The sequence below is a fragment of the Triturus cristatus genome, chromosome 12 (assembly GCF_964204655.1).
Source record: "Triturus cristatus chromosome 12, aTriCri1.1, whole genome shotgun sequence".
NCBI lineage: Eukaryota > Metazoa > Chordata > Amphibia > Caudata > Salamandridae > Triturus > Triturus cristatus.
Genome location: NC_140595.1, coordinates 722,985,373 through 722,992,547, shown reverse-complemented (window position 1 = coordinate 722,992,547; position 7,175 = coordinate 722,985,373). Strand labels below are relative to the sequence as shown.

The 7,175-nt window shown below is 43.6% G+C and overlaps 1 non-coding gene across 1 annotated transcript; it reads left to right on the top strand.

Moving 5' to 3' along the window:
* Nucleotides 1–3,040: 3,040 nt before the first annotated feature.
* On the top strand, nt 3,041–3,112 carry TRNAW-CCA (transfer RNA tryptophan (anticodon CCA)). Its single transcript has one exon. It is a non-coding gene; the product is annotated as a tRNA-Trp (tRNA).
* Nucleotides 3,113–7,175: the final 4,063 nt, after the last annotated feature.

Here is a 7,175-nt window from a genome sequence, read left to right as displayed (position 1 = left end):
GCGCATGTTTTCCTAATTAAAGATACAATGTAATATTAATATGTATGTTTTATACTAACATTGTGCGAGACCCTTCTCTTACAAACAGCCACTGGGAGAGACATGCAGCTCTTACTGTGACTCAGATAGAAAGCGCGTGGGGCGAGGAGCAGGAACTGGGAGGACACGGAACCAAGGGCGAGGAGGGAATGATGTAAGCGAGAGGGGGGTGACTTAGATTGCATTATTATCGCTTTGTGTTAGAGCTCTCCTCCTGCAGGACTGTGCTGGTGTCTAACACACGGGCGGCAAAGAAAAAAAAAAGTGTTACAGGCAGGTCTGGAAAGAATCGTGAAATATTAAAATAATGCACGGTCTACCATCATATCAAGACTTGTTATTTGTTTGCAGCTGTATTCCCGGACATGACTGCACGGAAATATAAAGTCAATTTCTCAAATCTTTTTGCTGTTGGGGAGAGGACTGCGTATCATCAGCCCTTTCAGTGCAAGAAGCACCTCCAGGCTCTGCCCACTGGGGATTCACCCCACGTCTGCTGTGACCAGTCCAGCTAGAGCCGCGGACAGTCCGCTGAAGAGTGATGGTGCACCCTGGGGGCTCCGGAGGGCTTCCCTCATCACTCGTGGACTGAGCTACAGAGTAGAGCGCTCTCTTCCAGGGGAGACGCGGAGATGCTCAGAGCCATCGCAGTACCGCAGTGCGCCGTGGATCAGGCTGGGAGGCAGGGGTAGACGTTTAGTCTTTGTGGGGTGTGTTCCCCTGACTGCAAGCCCTCATGCAGGACTATCAGTAGCCGAGGCCAGTTGTTTTTTAGATTAATTTGAATGTAAGTGTACTTTAAGAAGTTGAGCAAAACCATTAGAATCAGAAAAATCACAAACAAATAAAACGAGGTGACTAAATGCACGAGAGGTGAATGTAGCTTTCACAGGTTAGACTTAAATCCACCGCACATTCAGCACGAAGGCCAGTCATGACTTCTCACAGAAATATAATGGTCCTACACAGAATCTGTGCATTCTCACAGTTTCCTTGTAACTTTATCCAGTCTGTCAGGAGTGTGCCCCTTTTCCCAAAATTACTCTCTGCAGCCACAATCTTGTTTAATAGTGCCCCAAAGACTCACCCAAAAATACAAATGACCAGTTCCCCTTCTTTGGTGCCAAGCCTACAAAATGCGTTGCATTTATTATGAAAATATAGTCACCCCTAAACTCCCACAGAGCAATTAAATGGAACCTCATTCCAATGATGTCATGTCCTACACTGTATTGCAGATAAAGCCTATTGTAAAATAGGGCAAGAGACAGTCCGGTGTGAAAGTGCCCCAGATGCCTCATTAAATAAACACTCTTAAGACTTTTGTTTGTTACTCTTTTAAACGTTCTTTCTTGCGGTCAGACTCGGCCCGCACTAGATAACATGACGTGTATTTGTAAAGCACAAGTTTTGGCGCTGAACAACAGATGTTTATTATTGTCCAACTAAATGGTAGTCACGTTATCGACCTCAGATGGATGATACTGTGAGTGAACCCGCAGGTATTTGAACCTGTGACGAGGAGGTCAAGCACAGGCCCCTAAGGGGATGCATTAGTCCACTGAGCGACTAGACCCGGCTTGAAGAGTGGATGTGTTTACTTTTGGCATCTGAGAGCTGAGGTGAGGGACAGCGGGTGCAGAGACTGGGCGTGTAAGAGAGGTGAAGTGAACCACGTGCAGGGAATACTAAATTTGAAAAAAAGGCGACCGTCCCTGGGTGGGCTCGAACCACCAGAATTCCAGCAAAGTCCAAAGCACTGGTCTAGGGAGGGTTGTTAGCTTGGAAACACACTGGACCATCCGTGTTTTACAAGCGCCAAGCTATACTTCATGATTTTCAGCACATATAGACATACTGCATACAGCAAAGAAGCCTAGAATGTGAGGATGGTAACAGGAAATATGAAAAATGTGAGGAGAATGCATATGGAATCTCTGCTACAGATGGTCAAAATTTTGCATTTGAGTGACACAAAGGCCTCTCCTTCTGCCGCACCTTTAACCCCTTCAGGGTTTTTAAAGTACCTTGGGTTTCATTCTGGGCCTTCTACTTTCATTGTTCCCATTAAAACCATGAGCCAAGAAGTTTTAACGTTCAAAGTGCTGCTGGATAAAAACTAGAACTGAGTATCTGTGCCGCAGGTGACTTGGCGCCCCTTGACCACTTTCTGGAGGTGCAGAACCCAGTGGACATGTGTCTGAAGACTGGTGAACAGAAACAAGCACTGCCGTGGAGCTTGAGACCACCAGGAGGACTCTGTAGACATCACCAGGGCTGGTGACCCTACTCTGCACATAGAACATGGCCGACTCCAGGCTCACTCACAGAGTATGTATGACAAGCCCAGGTGGGAAGAGGGAAGAGAGATCCCACTCCATCCCCCCCATGGCCCCCTGGGGTGTCCACCCAGACCTTGACTCTTCAAGTTGAAATTGGCCCAACTGAGTGATGTCCACTGACACAGTTCACTCCAGAACCATCTCGCCGCTTGGACTCACGCGTGACCCTCCAACTAATGATGGGAAAAGGGGTGATCCCCAAAACACAGCTCCTCCCAATGATGGTCCGAGAGGAGGAGCTGAAAGGTCCACCCGCTGAGCTCATGCAATCTCGGCTGATCTGCGTGACGCTGTTTGATCTTGCGCTTGTGAAGATGGAAGAAATGTTTATTTTTCACAGTCTGTGTCACACTTGACCGGACCATAACGCAGCAGCGCCTGTAAGTTTAGGGGTGACAGGAAATGTTGGAGTGCATACAACGCAGGAGCTTGAATTAGCCTTCTAGCCGGAATGAGTCGTCCTGGGCTGCCGGATTTATTCACTGATTTGTACATTTCTACGGTAAAAACACTTGACTGAGGGTCCGCTAACAGAATAACGTCATTCATCTCAACCCCTTATTTCCTCAAGCATATCGGAAAAGCACAAATGAATATCCCAGTGACAGGCCATCACTGACGTCTCACTTGTCCGTCATTCTTCATTGCTAGGTACAGCTGATCTCGTGGCGCAATGGTACCGCGTCTGACTCCAGATCAGAAGGCCGCGTGTTCAAATCACGTCGGGATCACAACGTGGCCTTGTATTTTAAACTTGTCATGGAATGTAACATGATTTTCTCAGATAATGTTCTAAATAAAAGTAGGAAAAATATTTAACAAATACCTTCTTTATGAATACATGAATGTAGACCAAGTTCATATGGATTGAAGTGGAACCAACCCGCTCCTCAAATTGCTAAGGCACCTGGAAGTCACGCATAATTTGTATTGTTTATGTACGTTTCTGCAAAAATATATATATATATATATATATTTGTAGGCGCTTATAATATTAACAGGAACTATCACCAGTCGCAGTCCAGCCTTCAAACTGCTTCTTCTTATCTATTAACTCTGGGCTGGGAGGAATTTCAGTTACCACGGAGTAATTTCGATAATTCCGTGTTACCCTTTCTTGAGAAGTTACTGATAATTATTAGGCCTGGGCAGTTAATTCCGTTCCGCTCGCGGAATTTGGGTAATTTTGTGTTCCACGGAGAACGCGGAATTGCCCAAAATTCTGTATTCCAGGGCTTGGCGGATTTGTTTGCTTGTTAGCGTTCTCAAAATGCGTGTTCTCGAGATATTTCCCCCCGAGCACACAAACAGCGTTCGCGAACAGGAAAAAAGCATTGCGGAAATTCTGCGTGCTCGCGGGAATTTTTTACCATTTCGCGGACCTTTGCGTAGCGCAACTACGCAAATTCCGCCCATCCCTAATAATTATGCAATTACTCTTCAACGGGTAATTAATTTTAATTTTGTGGGGAAATCCTGACGCGTGGGTACTCGCAATCATTTCCTTGGGGGAGCCATAATGTACTGATAGAGTGGAAATCGCATTTTATTTGTAGGGGTGCATTATAATCACATGTAGACCACACCCACATATAATCCTTTGTTGTAATAATGTAAAGTGTTAGAATTGTGAAATGTACTAACATGAAAATGTGACGTGTTCAGGCCATTGAAAAGTTCCATGGCGAGTCAAGTAGAAAGTGGCTGTAACTAGCGCAAAACATTAACGTGAACAACTCGCATTGTGCATCTGACAATTATTCATGTACTAAATACGCTCATCAATTGTGACGCTTTATCTGTAGGTAAATGCATTAATTGAAAGTTCCTTATTTCCATGCCAGTTCGTAAAGCTCATATGATGCTTTCTTATATTAGCTGAACCTCTTAGGCGCCGATGCAGGTCCCTGGAAAACTCCTGCTTTAGAATTATCAGTTTTAATTTCATACACGCTGTGGAATATGTTCTTTCTCACGTTTTGTGTTGCAGTTGACAAAAGTGCTCTCGTTAGTTAAGAATAATATCTTTGTTTTACTAGTCAGCAAAGGAGAGAAGAAGTTACAATTGTGTTGCTTGAGCTGGTCAAGGAAAGTCGTTGTGCTTCACACAGGAGAAGGCCTTGGGGACCAAGGACAATATGTATCAAGGAAAAGAACACCGTTATCCCGTGGAAAACCACCTTCAGGATCGTACCCAGTGTAGATGGCACAACTCGCACTGAATTCTGGGAATGTGATCCACAGACAATGTGTTGTTGGGAGTAGGGAAAGTGCCCACTTCTTCCTTGCCTTCAGAGAGAGAGTATCTTAGAACAAGCTCTGTCTTGGTAGTGTCGTGTAGTTCCTATAAAGCCTATACAGAATCTGCGTTTTCGGACAGCATACACTGTAGGATTGGTGTCAGACTTATTCTAAACACACCCACCGGGTATGTTGGCCTTCTGTATCGGATAGTTCACAGTGCCACTAGACTCTCCTCTTACCAAGGAGATAATAGTTCTTGGCAACCATCGAACATGACAACCCTGATCCCTCAGGACCGTGGAAATAATATACTACCTTTCACTCAGTCACTCGTGCTTACTTAGTCTGTCTCCGAGAGATACACAGAATAAACAGTCTGGGTGTTTTCAATCAGCATTTGTTGAACAGTGGTTACTCTGGTGTAAAATAGATAAGTTGCAACAACCGTCAGACAGTAACAGATACAAATGATTAGGAGCACTATGAAAGTAAAAGGATGATAGAGCTCTACCATTTTGCAATAATCATGAATACAAGGCAGTATATAAAATACATGACACAAAAAAGATGCCTCCCTAACTAGATGTACCTAACTGTACCTAGCATGTGTATAGGTGTTAAGCCAAGAATCCCTCTAGGATGAAGTCAACCCCATTACCGGAAGTGAGAGACTGTGGGACACCATCTTGGTCTCGGGTTGGACAACCCGCGAGGGATGTTAGACCACTGCGAGCTGGAGTGTCTGCATGCAGGAACCTCAGCGTCTCGAGTCAGTGTGTCGGCCGGGAAGTCCTGGTCTCCTCTTCTTAACTCAGCAAGATGTGATTTATATATACCCATAAAATGAAGGAGAAAAGTTAAATACTTTTAGAAAGAAAATCAGTTAGGGGCAACCATAACATATCTCTTTTGATCAGTAAAGGTACAGAGGTGGTAAAAGCACGGTCAAGCCTGTGGTGGTGACATAGCAGATTCCACCTAGCACTGTAAGAAATCTTTGAAGTGTCTTTCCAATTATTAGTAATAATCTGAAGAGAAACAGCAATATACAAGTCAATAAAGTTACGTACATTACGATGAACCTCCCAGATAGATGAAGAACCTCCCAAAAAACATATGTACAATCTCAAAAGGATAATCAGTGTTCAAAATATCATTGAGTTTCACCCAGATACGAGACCAAAGGGATTTTACCAAAGGGCAATAAAAAAACATGTGAAAAAAGTCGCTATCAGCATGTGAGCAGGACCAGCACTTCTTAGAATCAAGTAATTTGAAAGTGTATAAGTCTGAAGGAGTTAAAAAGAGTCTGTTGTAAAAAAATAAATAAGGTCTGTGTGGTGCTGGCAGAACGAGAAGCAGTATGTAATTTAGACCATATTGAATCCCAAACCTGAAGGGAGAAGTCCTGAGCTAGGTCTTTTTCCCACAGAAGTTCAACTTTAAACTTGGGCCTATCAGCTATAGGACGAGATAATAGTTTAGAAATGGCAGAGGCTTTGAGAGGAAAAGAAAAGTCTGGGGAAGGTGAGAGGAACGGGGCAGTAGTAGTTAGGGTACTGATTTGAGAGACAATAGAGGATAAAACACTTGCAAGTGCAGGATATTGGGAGGAATAGGTGTTGGAAAGCTGAAATGCTTCACGGATGTCTGAAAATTCCCTCAGGGAGTTATCTTTAAGTAAATGAGAATAGGTAATGATGCCTTTATCAATCCATTCTTTCCAGAAAAGCGCTCTGTTATTGATTTTTAAGAATTTATTATACCAGATCGGAGAGAGGAAGAAAAGATCAGCCTGCGAAGAAGAAGAGCGAAACAATGAGAGGGCAAGAGCTTTGGAGTGTTTAAATGTTGGAGTAAGAAATCGCTTCGGAGGTTGAGATAAGCGAGTAGCTGTAAGAAATGAAAAAGGCGAAAGTTGTGCAAGCTCAAGCGTACTCCAGGCTGTTAAGGGAGGAGAAAGCGAGTCATCTAAAAGGGACCAAATTTGTTTTAAGGTGAAAGCTGAGTGAAAGCGAGTGAGGTTAGGAAAATTGACGCCACCTAAGTTCTTGGGTTGTTGGAGACAAGAGAGAGAAATTCTGGCTTTGCGATTGTTCCATAAAAATTTTGTTAGAAGGCGATTAATGGATTTAAAGAAATAGAGAGGAAGAGAAAGAGGAAGCATTGAAAGATAGAAATTAACAATAGGAAGAAGCATCATTTTAATAGTTGCCAACCTCCCCCACCAGGATAAAAAAAGAGGAGACCAGCCATCAATAAGTGCCGAGATCTTTTGAAGTAGATCCTTGTGATTGAGTTTGATTGTACCCCTAATAGTAGCAGTATAGAGAATACCGAGGCATTTGATGTTCCTGGGGTTCCATTCAAAACCAGAACCATCAAACATATGGGAAAGGCAACATTTGTTGAGCGGAAGGACCTCAGACTTGTCTATGTTTAATTTATAGCCAGAGACAAGGGAATAGTCTTGCAGTAAAGAAAAAAGTGAGGGTAAAGAAGTGGACGGGTTAGAAATATAAAGCAAAATGTCGTCTGCATATGCAGTGA